The sequence below is a fragment of the Bufo bufo genome, chromosome 2, assembly GCF_905171765.1.
Source record: "Bufo bufo chromosome 2, aBufBuf1.1, whole genome shotgun sequence".
Lineage (NCBI taxonomy): Eukaryota > Metazoa > Chordata > Amphibia > Anura > Bufonidae > Bufo > Bufo bufo.
Genome location: NC_053390.1, coordinates 728,437,416 through 728,450,897, shown reverse-complemented (window position 1 = coordinate 728,450,897; position 13,482 = coordinate 728,437,416). Strand labels below are relative to the sequence as shown.

General features: G+C 44.7%; 1 long non-coding RNA gene and 2 other non-coding genes across 3 annotated transcripts; all 3 read right to left on the bottom strand.

The window, feature by feature from the left end:
• Nucleotides 1-6,189: 6,189 nt before the first annotated feature.
• On the bottom strand, nt 6,190-12,422 carry LOC120990218. Its single transcript, XR_005776386.1, has 3 exons — nt 12,367-12,422; nt 9,320-9,677; nt 6,190-7,999 (listed from the first exon to the last, which is right to left on the bottom strand). It is a non-coding gene; the product is annotated as an uncharacterized LOC120990218 (long non-coding RNA).
• On the bottom strand, nt 8,069-8,181 carry LOC120992664. Its single transcript, XR_005777059.1, has one exon. It is a non-coding gene; the product is annotated as a small nucleolar RNA SNORA26 (small nucleolar RNA).
• LOC120992665 lies at nt 12,018-12,135 on the bottom strand. The gene has a single exon (XR_005777060.1). It is a non-coding gene; the product is annotated as a small nucleolar RNA SNORA26 (small nucleolar RNA).
• Nucleotides 12,423-13,482: the final 1,060 nt, after the last annotated feature.

Below are 13,482 nucleotides of genomic sequence, written 5' to 3'. Positions count from 1 at the left end.
GATCTATCGCCCCCCATATGTCAGCCAGAAGCCCCTATATGTCAGCCATCAGCCCCATGTATTCAGCCATCAGCACCATATATCTGCCCCTGTATGTCAGCCATCAGACCCCATATGTCAGCAAGCAGCCCCATATACCAACCCTTATATGTCAATCATCAGCCTCCAGTGCAAATAAAATTAAAAAAAAACTCACTTACCTCTCCTGCTCCTGGACGCCACTGCTCCACACCATCGCAATCCACTTCATCCTGCTGTCGGCTGTGTATCGTGGCACACAGTGTGAGGCCACAGAGCGCCCTCACGCTGTGCGCAGCCCTACACAGCCGATAGTCAAGCTGAGGACCAGGAAGCGGTGAGTACAGAGCCTTCACCGCTTCCCGATCCTCATGAAGTACTTCCATAAAGGAAGAGCTTCATTAGTATTCGCCCCATAAGACGCAGGGGCATAAGTGCGTTTTATGGGGCGAAAAATACGGTATCTTCAGATATAGTGGATATAATGCTGTGATTCTGGTATCATTGGAATGCCAGCTTTCAAACAAGGTCAGGTTCATATTTCTAGCTGATACCAATCCCAAGATATGAGCAACTAAAGCAGCCCTCCCCTCTTCAGTCTGGTTTGCTTTGGGCACTTGCAGCAGCAGAGCTGGGCACTTAGAAGCTGTTATCCAGCAGTATAAAAGTGCTTTTCCTAGACATGGAATAAAGGCAAAAAGTGCACACAGGTATGTTTGGAATGTGTTTGCAATCTTCTATGGGGCAGTGCTCTTAGTTATATTGGTGAAAAACAGGTGACAGACTCCCTTTAAGTAATACAGGTGGTCAATCTTACACCATCAGCCTCGATCCGGCATCCTGATAGGTCCATTTACTGCTTGTGCTCTACAAAGGAGAGTTTTCTGTGTTGGCGCATGATCTGTGCCTGAAGGGGCTGGCTGACTGCCTCAGTTTAATAGCTAAGCCAGCCCCCTTCCCTGTCCATGCATCGAAAGCTATTGAAATAAAATACTATTTTGATGCCGTTTCCATACAGCATGACAATGTATTGGCTCCGTGGAGTTCGTCTCGTCCGAAGTAGCGCAAGACTTCAGATCTACGTATTTAAAAACAATTTATAATAGCAATCCGAAGTGGGCTTTGGTACTGAGGTACCAGCGAATACCAAAGCCCACTTTGGATTGCTATTTTAAATTGTTTTTTAAGACGCAGATATGAATACAGTAGCAATTGACCGAAGTCTTGCATGACTTTGGCAGAGATGAACTTGGCTCCACAGTACATTTTAATTACTGTGAGTGAAACGACTTCGGATCTATGAACGGAAGGTTGATTCGCTCAAGCCTACTTAGTACCTTGAGTGACATGGAGACGCCAAGACACAGTTCTATGTGATGACTACTTCCTGTTCTGACATCACTTCTGCTGCATGATGCTATGGAAGTACTGAAGAAATCGCTAGCAAGCATATGGAGCTTGCCCCAGACTCTTGGAAAAAGGGAAAGGCAACCAGCGCAGTGAATAGAAAAACTGTGGACTGGCAACTGCTGCATCTCAAACGCAGGTCACACACAGGAAACCTGAAGTAGGCTAAGACCTCTCTACCCCCAGAAGTTTTATCAGGGTCCTCAGGAAGAACAGTAAAGTGCTTCTTGATCAAGTGCCAACCCATAATTATCTGACCTTCCATCTTGTGCCTGTTCTCTCTAGGGACAGGAAGAACATATGGGGGGGGGGGGGGGGGGGGGTTCTATTCTAACCTGTCTTCCTGCTCCTGTAGAGGCCAATACAACATCCTACTGTGGTGCAGTCATATAGGATGTCCTAGAAATTGTGGCTACTTAGAAGGAGAACCTGTAGACTTCTGAAACTAGACTGCAACTCACCTATGCTTGTCCTCATCTATATCTAAACCTGTGTGATGTGTGTCCTCCTTAGGGCATAACATTTTATTTTTATATATTTGTATGGACTGAAAATAGTTTATTGACTTCAATTTAACCATTAACACTAACACACAATAAACAAACAGCAATTTTTAATAGCGGGAAAATGGTTGACCCTTCAGGATGTCTCCAAAAATCTCGCAACCAATGCAGGTTCTCAGGCCAATATTGTATGGGCTCCTTTGGAACGTTTTATATTATTTAGATATATTTTTGTCCAACTGAACAAGTAGGTTTTTTATTAAAAAGTTTGGCTTTCGCATTTTTCAGTACATAGCTACAGAATGCCTCTCCTGCTCCCTTCTCCAACTTCAGCTGAACAGCCTACTAAGCCTATTTACGTCCAGGATCAAAGCTGAACTTTGATTCTGGCACAACTAAGCTTTGTAGATTGTTCAAGATGTTAGCGAGGGGTAGTCAATCATTCCAGGTTCCTGTATGGAAACTATTGACCGTAAAGGCAATAAAAGAGCTTGTAGACAATTAGGAAAAAATGGCTGCTTTCTTCTAGACGTTAATGCAATATAATGGCGTTTGTAAGAAAGCATTCATGATTTTCAAAATTCTGTACAAACCCTTTAATGCTAAAACAGAATTCAATATTTCCTTTTACTCATAAGAGGGTTTTCCTGGATTTTTATATCGATGGCCTATGCTCTGTACAAGCCATCAATATCCAATCAATGTGTGTCAGACAGCCCCAACCTCTTACTGCTGCTCAGCTGTTCAACTAGCTCCATCCAGAGCTGAATTAGAGAAATCCATAGCACTCTATAATTTGTTACTTGACGGGACCCCCAGCCAGGATCCCCATCCGCAGGCACCATCTCACTAATTTTTCTATTGCCATTTGTCCCCAAATTGGGACCTGGAGTGCTGCTTACCCCATTTTTTTGTCCATCCAGAGCTGGATACTGAACAATGTTCCCACTCACTTCAATTAGATCAGAGCTATAGTAATCAGTTCTGTCAACTACATGGTTGGAACTGTGCAGTTCTTATGCTGGAGCTACTTTTAACAGCTGGAAGTTAGACCCCATTTAACAGGCCATAAATATACACTACTCACAAAAAGTTAGGGATGTTTGGCTTGTCTGTTAAATTTAAGTATGAACCTAAAATGCACTCTAACCTTTACAGGTGAGCCCAATTTGACCCCCTCTAAAAACTTTTGAATGCACATGTCCAACTGTTCAGTGTTTCAGTACTTTTTGCACAACGTGCTGTTCTCAAGGAGCTTAACAGCAAAATTCACAACAGGTGTTTGATCCATGAATTGCCAAATAGATTTCCTGGTTCAATTAGAATTGGTATTTAACCAGTCATCCTCACCATGCTGTTCACATTTTGACATCATGAGACCAAGATGACACCCAACAATTCAACAGTACCTCACCATTGCAAGGCTTCAAGCAGGATGTACTCAGACGGAAGTGGCCACTGGGCTTAGAGTGTCATGAGCAGGTTGCAACAGAGATACTGGAAGTCACAGAAAGGCATGTAAGTGGACGTTCTTTTGGTCACATCCCACACTGATGACCGTTTCATTGTGAACAATGCCCTGCAGAACCAGATGATGAATGCCACACAACTCCAGGCACATTTAAGGGAGGTAAGAGGCACCCAAGTGTCACGTCAGACCATTCAAAACCATTTACATCAGCATGCTAGACGAACTGCACAGGCATCATCGTCTTGGGGCCAGGGAGCATCTACGCCAGACGTGGGGCCAGTGAGCCTCACTGCTGTTGACAGATTCATGCCGAGCAGAAATGATGGCCACCAACAATATTGGAGACATCAAGGAGAGTGCTATGCATCAGCCACTGTTTGCCTTTGGTGCTGGTGCTGTTACAAGTGTGTCTAGTCAGTACAGAACTGCCTTGTGCCTCTGCATTAACACATGCCCAATTTCAACTTCATGGACAACAATGCTCCAGCTTAGGGAACAGCTGCTGGAGACTGGGGTACCTCAAATGGATTGGCCTGCACATTCTCCAGACCTGAATCCCACTAAAAACCTATGGGATCAGCCGAGTTACCATGTAGAGGCTCATAACTTTGTACCCCAGAACCTCAATGGCCACCCTTCAAAAGTGGGATAATATGCCACAGCAGACAATAAGTCGACTTGAACAGCATGAGACATTGTCATCAAGCTGTAATTGATTCTCAAGGCCTCATGACAAGTTAGAGTCTGTTTTGTGGGGTATACCCATCATTGTTGTTGGCTTGTGTCAATATAGTGCAAAATGAGGAAACCATTGCATGCTTCTACTTGAAAACCCTACTTTTATGATATATAACTATAGCATGAACTTTACATTTTCCCATAAGTTTCACCTGAAAGCCAAATAGCCCTAACTTGAGTAGTGTATACATCTTGGAACCCCTTTAAGAACATGTATTCTGTAACCTATTTTGCTTGCTTTCCCTTATTTGTCAAGCAAAAACTGCTAGAGATGTAAGCAAATTTTTTATTTTAGATCCATATGTAGACTATCCATAGTGAAAGTCTCACATGACCACTGATACACAATATGCTCACATTTCCACCATCTCTGCTGTATAGAATGGGGCAGTAAGTGGAGAACCATCTAATTGTACAACAGCTCCATTAGATAATGGAGGCAGATAAGGCAGGGCAATGCATGGCTCCTGTGTTACTTTGAGAGGGGGCTAGACTCCACATCCTGGAAACTTTAAAGTTACACTCTTTACTAAAAGAATTATACAGCTGATGGGTCTAAACAGCATCACAGATCCCAATGACCCAAAATAATCTTTATCTTATTACCTAAACTAGTCTTCAACTCCAGTCCTCAGGGCCCACCTGCCACCTACAATTCAATATTGACCTTAGGATTTTGGCCATTTCAGTCTTGGGATTAAATATACAACATCATGTCAGTTTAATTCTGTTGAGAGGGAGTGTATCTACTTGGATAGTATGCTAATAGTATATTAGAACTAGAAGAAAACTGTCCACAGAAAAGCATTAAAGGGGTTCTGCACTTTATTTAAACTGATGATCTATCCTCTGGATAGATCGGCAGGGAACCCCTGCCGATCAGCTGTTTGAGAAGTCAGCGGTGCTCCAGCAGCTCCACGGCCTTCTCACCGTTTACCGCCGGCCCAGTGACATCACGACTAGTATCAACTTGCCTGGGCGGGGCTAAGCTCCAATCAAGTGAACAGAGCTTAGCCACATCCAGGCAAGTTGATACAAGTTGTGATGTCACTGGGCCAGCAGTAAACAGTGAGAAGGCCGTGGTGCTGCTGGAGTGCCTTGGGGGGGGGAGGGAATGGGTGTTAGACCCAATCAGAAGCTGATAATCTATACAGAGGATAGATCAGTTTAAACAAAGTGGAGAACCCCGTTAAGCCTTTATTAGACATGCAGATAAATTCCTATTGCCAAGAGTTCAAATGAGTGCTCCTTAGAGATGATCTGGCAATGCAATACTGCCAATTATCCAATTAACAAGCAAATACCAATTTCCTGATTAAATGAGCATCTTTCAGCAGGTTTAAAATCATTGTTTGCCAGCGGTAGATTGTGTTGTGTAATGAAATCAATCTACTGCTGGCAAACAATGATCCAGTTTTAAGACTAGCAATGGCATTAGCCATACTAAGGAGGAGACTGCTGCATATAATAGCAGTGGTTGCCTCTGCTGCCAAGCAGGAAGGAACGCTTCCTTCCCGACACTTGTCTACATGACTTGCAGGTGTAATCAGCCTCACTTCTCAATGGCACTCTAATTGAGTCATTCATCCCCTTCCCTATCTGGTCAGTGAATTGACTGCAAAAGTCCAAGGCTGTTTGCCATGGTAGGATGCTAGACAGGCAGTTCCCCAGAATCTTCATATTTGATGGCCTTTCCTCAGAATAGGTCAATATAAAATTGGCAGGGGGCCAATCTCATGGCACTTAAGCCTCTTCCTAGGCCAGGGATGTCATGATCATTAACATGGTCTAGGCACAGCTCGGTTCCATGGAAACTAATTGAGCTTAGCTGTGATAGCAAGCACAGCAATTTAATGCATCAATATGAAAATCCCCAAGAACCCCTTTGAGGAGCAGAGACAGGAAACACTGACGGATGTAATGTAAGGTCACCATCCATTTAAGGGTTACCCCATCTTTGTCTTGTATGATCAGTAACCAGTCAAAATGTTAGACCGGACAAATTGCTTATCATGTTTGAACAGAACCAACATACTCCAAGATTCAATAAACTGCAAACAGCCTTTTTTTATTATGTTCTTTATTAGTGTCAGTTAAAGGATACAAAAACATTTTGCCAATTGCAATATGAATATATAGCAGTACAATGGCACATAAAGCAAGAGCATTTGGTCCACGAACACAAAACAATGGTTCAAACACTTCACATAGCTAAGAATGCTTGATCTAGCATGATCATATCAAAATACTAAACCTTTCTATTAAGAGTTGTCCCAGAGGTGCATAGAATTTCCCTCCAAGCACACCAACACAGGTTGCGTAGGAATTTTACCAGTAGGTTGTGAAGTGCAGAAGACTGGGCTACGCAGGGACAGTCCACTTAAACTAAAGCCTATGCAGGTTGGAAACAAGGCATGAACTGGTACAATTCTGTGCTGCCCAAGAGGGTATCAAATGGATTCTGCACCAAAACAACTTTAATATGAAGCATTAACACTGTAGTATACATTAGGGAAGATTTACCATTGCAAGAGTTTTGGTGCATGTGCGCTACACCACATTTAAGGGTTTGAAATACTTTCTGCCTTGGTTGCTTAGAGGAAAGTGAATGTGGCTATTTTCCATAGCCAAGTCTTCCTGCACTCCCAACAGTCACCAGGATACTGGAGAGGACACCAAGGTAAAGAATGCCCCGCACATTACAAGCACAATAAGGCAGTTACTGTTAAATCACAAGTGACCTTTAGCTTATTGGATGAAATTATAACTTGCTGCAGAATTCTCAGATAATACCAATTAAAAGTTAAGGGAATCAGTCAGTCACTCATGTGCTTAGAGGGCAGCATACAAGTTTCACATTACAACCTTATTCTGCCCTCAAAGCATCAAAGATGGTGACCAATTCCCTTTAAAGAGGTTTTCCAGTATCTAGATACTGAACCCATCCTCAGGATAGGTCATCAATATCAGATTAGTGGGGCCAAACACCAGGAACTCCCACTGACTAGCTATTCAATGCAATGGCCCAAGCTGCAAGCACAAGGTGCTGCCAACTGGTGGCCATGCTGTGATACTGCAGCTCAGCTGTCAGTCCAATGAATAGGAGCCGAGTTGTAGTGCAGTCAGTTGGCAGCCATTCTGACAAAATAGGCAAGTACGGGAAAACCCCTTTAATTATACACGATACAAGAGCTATCAGTTGAAATTCTTAACTCTGCCCCTGGGTCATTGAGACTTTCCCATAGGGAGTAACTGAATTAGCCATTTGTGAGATTGCATATTGCAGTTTAAGCCTGACCTAAAGTGCTTCTGAACCTTACCAACACATTAACACCAAATCAGTCAAGACTCCAGGAATGTTGGCATTCCAAAAAATACTGCCTTGGAAGGAATGGGTTCCTCTATGGTTCAGATTCTTTTTTGGCCCATTTTACCTAGAATGGGAGAGAAGAAAAGCAAAAAAACACAGCACCTAATAATTACAGCACTTAAAGAATAACACTGATTAAAAGGTATAATGGAGCCAAACCCACTCTAGAAACTTCTCACCTGACAAGGATTCAACTCTGCAAGTCAGGCTGATAACTGTCTAGGAATGGAAACCTATGCTTTGAAATAATCAAATATAGATGTAACTAAATTGTGCACACTGTATAAAAAAAAAACTGTACCACACATTTTACCAAGGTCTCCAGTAGACAGGTGTAAGGAGGGCATCCACAGGAGAAGTCCACTGAGTCACATGATGCATCAGTATGTCAAGTTAAAAGGTCTTGAATACAGCTGGCCTTATGGGTAGCAAGACTGCAGACTAAGCCATAATAGAAGGTGGACTTTAGCTTGTAGGTTATTCTCAAAATTCCTGGAAGAAATAATAATAGTTTTACACACAGGAAACATCACATTTGTATTACTTGTGAGGTATACAGTGCAATGTCGCTCCAGACAGGATACAAAGTAAAAACATTTTTACCTTGAGTTTTAGAGAGCTTTATTATACCCCCCTGTGTTGGCCACTTAAAGAATAGGTCTTAAAGTGGGCAAAGCTAAAAAGGGGACACCTTTGGACAAAACATACTAGTTATACGTTACTTACATTTAAATCAGGCATGTCCAAACTGCAGCCCTCCAGCTGTTGCAAAACTACTACTCCCAGCATGCCCTAATGGCTGTAAGCTATCCAGGCATGCTGGGAGTAGTTTTGCAACAGCTGGAGGGCTGCAGTTTGGACATGCCTGATTTAAATCAAAGCAGATGGTAAAGCACTGTACATAGCAGTTCTCAAAGTCTTAATATTTCATAATAGCTGCATTGTTATGGGTACAACTCACATAAATGTGTAGACAATATTTCAGTTTGTTGTGTAAGTGAGGGAACTAAACAAATAAAAAATGCACGTTAAGGGAATCCCATGATTAGGATCTGAATTTTGTCAGGGGTTGTCCCATTGCAACCACCAGGAAGCATGCGTGGGTCTGACCGATGATCAGACACCCAAGCCCAAACCTGTGAATAATGGATAAGTTACTGGGACAACCCCTTTAACAAATCTTAAGACATCTCAATGGTTATGAGCACCAACCATCCTAGAAATCGGTGGCCCAATGTCAAGGCTGTGTACTAGTGAACTCCTGTAGCTGTATGGGTCTGTTCCATAAAAGTCGAGCAAGCAGAAACCATACCAAATTTACAGTGGACTAAATGATAATCAGTAAAAATCTATTTGGCATATGGCTGCACCCTGTCCTTCGCTCTGGAGGCTGTATAGTGAGCAGAAAGAAAGTACAAGATCACTCAGCAATAATACATTACCACTGACCCACACGCCTACCCTCTACAGCACCTATGCAAAGTGCAACGTCCCTGCAGTCACCATTTTAAGCTTACCTACCAGAGGCCTGCTAGCAGAAAATAGGGGACAAATTGAAGTACAAGACTGCAGGATCACACTGCCTACAAGGTGTGATTTGTTAACATGGAAACTCATTCGGCATAGGTGCTGTAGGAAAAATATAGAGTAGGTTTTGATTTAATTGCCAACTTGCTTCATGTTGGATGCATTAGGAAGAGAGTGATTATCCTAGAGTACAGCAGTATGGAGCAGACACCATGAAGATGCTAATGGGATTGTGTGATCCCTGCATAACGCAGATCATGTCTGGAACACAATGACAATACACACCTGTGTCTTTCAGCATGATGTGGAGATTGGGGTACGCCGGAGCATTTACTGAGCCACCACCTGTTTCTGGGCACTAGCCTGCTCTTTGTCTTCAGCCGTTTGGGAATTGGAAAACTCTCGATACACACGAGATACTGTTGCACGTGAGAAGCCGAGCAGCTTAGCAGCCTCCGCTACACTCTTGCCTGAAAGAATCGTGCCAATTATCATGCCACGTTCAAACTCATTCAACTCTTTCATTTTCCCCATTTTGAAGCACTGACTACTGGCGCACACACAAACCAGTCTTCCTTAAAAAGGTTGTGGTGGACGTTGCACTTCAAAGCCACTGGAATAGCAAGGATTTCCAAAAGAACTCCTACAAAAAAACAAAAAAAAAAACTGTTGAAATACAGAAGAGCATGTTTAGTGTATAGTCTGCAGACCCCGAACCAGCAGGGAGTGTACACAGTAATAAGGCATCAATTGGGTACTGAACATTGACTGCAAGTCCCCCAACTGCATGGACGTGCATACATGGAGCTCTCCAGCCACATCTATGAAGTCTGAACATCTGCTGAGAACACCTTCTCCATTCACTCTTCACCTATATGCCATGACAAGTAGCTGCATCACCAGGTGGGCTGAGGGACCAGAGAAAGGACCGACATCTGACATTTGTAAGTATGCCATGATAGCAAAGTGGGAATACCCTTTAAAGGAAGCCTGTCAGGTCTGCATTAGGCAAGGGAGAACAGTACAAACCGCTGCAGCACCCAGGACAACTGTCAGCCAGAGCTATGGACTGCAATAGGCTGCAGCGGTCACACGTCCACCACCAAAGTGCTGGGCCAGGAGCCACACAGACCAAATCCAGCAGTGGGGGGACCAGGTGCAGTGCAGGCCTGCCACATCTGGAAGGTCTAATGTCTTAGATAACCCCTTTAAAGGGAACCTGTCAGCAGGATTTTGTGTATAGAGCTGAGGAGATGGGCTGCTAGATCGCCGCTTGCACATCTGCAATATCCACTCCCCATAGCTGTGTGCTTTTATTGTGTAAAACGATTTGATACATGTGCAAATGAACCTTAGACGAGTCCAGTGTAAAGGAGCCCAGCACCGCATCCTCAGAATCTCCTCCTTGCTCCCCGACATCACAAAGCTAGAGCGCCGTAATCTCACAATGCACGAGCTAGCACATGCGCAGTGTCCCTTTCCTGGGCTGGCATCAGTCTCAGGGAACGAACTGCACATGTGCTAGCTCATGCATCGAGAGATTACTGCGCTCTAGCTTTGTGATGTCGGGGAGCAAGGAGGAGATTTAGAGGATGCAAGCAGTGCTGGGCTCATCTCAGGGACAGGACTCATCTAAGGTTAATTTGCATAACAAAAGCACAGAGCTATGGGGACTGGGTATTGCAGATGTGCAAGCAGCCATCTAGCAGCCCATGTCCTCAGCTCTATTAACAAAATCCAGGTGACAGGTTTCCTTTAAGAGGTAGCAGCGATCAGCTTCCACTCCGAACAGCTGATCTGCAGGGTGCCCAGAGTCAGACCTCCAGTGATGAGATATTTATGACCTATCCTGAGGATGAATCATCAATACTGTACACCACCAAGTCTCCATCCACCAGCATGGATCAGGAGTTCTGTCACAGCAGGGTTTGCCACAAATTTGAGAAGGCATCATGTGATTAGAAAATCTGGTTCTGCTTGGATTTAAAGGGGATATCCAAAGAATAAAATATGGCCCCCAATGCCCAGGCCCCTCAGATTTTACTTACCTGTGTCACTTCTGATCCCTGCACGGCCACCACTGCATCTCCCCATCACACATTAAAACATCCAGCAACAGGGAGGTGGGGGGCCCTCGTCAGTGCAGCCAATAGCAGGCTGTGACAGGGACGAGCCTCTCTAGAGTCACCCGTGGTGCTAAAGAGGCTCGTCCCTGTCTGCCATTGGCTGTCCGCGCCCGTTTTGATCTGCGCAACAATCATGCAGGTGGGAAGAAATCAGAAGCAACAGTTGCCAGGGAGCAGGGCAAGTATAAATTAAGGTGCCCAGGCATTGGTGGGCATTATAGGAGTTGGATTACCCCCTTTAAAATCAGACAAACCAGGTATTTCTCATTAGGAGTCCATCCTAAACAAGTCACAGATCCACAAAGTATGGAGCCTGCATTTTTTCTCAGCCCTATTGATTTCAATGGGTCTGGACTGCATTTTGTGGACATTCTTGCAGAACAGAGACTGAAGTGGAAATCAGGCGGTCAGTGTGATCCAGAAAGACAGGGTCCTATACTTGACTGCAGAATGCAGACCACAAGCTACACATGGTCAGGTGCAGGAGACCTTAAAACCCATGCACAGGACCAACAATTTTGCAGACAGCATCGCAGTGAGGACACTATCTTAAAGGGTCCACAACCAGTGTCTTGCTGCCAGAAACAGGACATGTGCCATCTTTCATGGCACGGCCAAACAGACTGGATACACAGAAGGGCTTCTGTGCACTTCCAGGTACATTCTACAGAAAGTAAGACATGTCCCACCTTTAGCAATAACTGATGGCTTTTAGACCCATTGACATGCAGGGGTGACCACCAGACCCACAGTAAGAGGGGCAGCCATGCACATTGGAGGACAATACTACAGCTACATTGTTTATAACATGCCCTGCATCAGAATGCACGAGAGCGCCCTCTAGCGGCCGGCGTAGCAGCTGTGCCTCACGACAGGATACAGGGAGGAGGGGGGAGCTCCACACTGTGTTTTAGAGAGAACGTGCTCTGCCCCCCTGTGTTGACACTGCAGGGCACGACAGCTCTGAGTGGGCAATGAAGGGGCGGTTCAGTCAGCGGGCAAGACAATACCAGGCCGAGTCACGTGACAAAAGACGCCCGCCAGACAGCGCTAATAAACGCTGCACTACCGCAGGGTATGACGAGGATGTACCGTCACCCAGAGCACCATAAAAACGGCCGTTACTAACGCCTATCTAGAACACACGGTGCAGACCGCTCACCCGCACCCTGCATACACAAGCCCGCTCCTCACACCACCACTCACCAGCAGCCAAGCCGAGACAGAGAGGAAGAGGAGGGTCCGGCCACAAGCTAATAAAGAAGACGAACTCTCGCGAGAGACATCAAATAACGCGACGTTACAGGACATCATGTGACAGCTGCTCGTTGTGCCGCACGTCATACGGACTACATTTCCCGGCATGCCTCACCGCTGGTTCCATTGTAATGGATGGTGGGAACTGTAGTCAGCAGTAGTCTGCAGCCCTGAATGGTAAATAGTAGGGCTTCTTCTGTTTGTTTGTTTCTTTCTGTCTGTGGCCTTGCACCCCAAGGTGCTGTCAGTTGGTTGTCAGGCGACCTTGCAAAATTCGAGAGTGAATTTAGTCTGGGAGTGACAACTAGTGTTGAGTGCCTGAGCGTCTATTAGCATTCATTGTGTACAACATAGCCCAACCTGCTGGACTGTTTTGTCTGGTAAAATACCAGGCTCCTTCACAAAAACCTGATGAATTCATTATAGTCAGTGGGGTCCGTAGGGCGATGTTTGTTACCGTCATTCGATGGCTCCTGTTCTACCGTTATTTCTTTTCTACTTTTACGACAAAACAACGGAAAATAAAGAGCTGGTGTAAACTCGCTTGAAGTAAAAGGCTTTGTCCACTTTCATTATTGGCTTCTATTCTTAAAGGGGCTGTCCACATAGTTTGCAACTTCCGAGTAGGGACATCAAGGAGGTTCAAAAGAGGGGAACAAAAAACAGCGTGAATAGAGCACCATGCAATTTGTTTTCCTTATGCCCGACCACTTTTAAATAGAGCGCAACCTAAACCTGTGGCAGAGGAATTATAAATAGTATATATGACCCCCTTTACCACACCCCAAAAATACTAATTACACACCTGATCCCCTAACCAATTAAGTATCACACCAGACTCCCTATATAAAGACACCAGACCAGACTCCCCTCTTATACGAAGCTGAGGCGAAACGCGTGACGAGGTTCCTATCCTGACCTGTGCTGCTGCTCTCACCCCCATCATGCCTTGCGGTATACATTGATTTTGACTATGTTTCTCTGCTGGGCTCAGTTTACCCTTTAGGCCTCATGCACACGACCGTATTTTTTCACGGTCCGCAAAACGGGGTTCCGTTGGTCCGT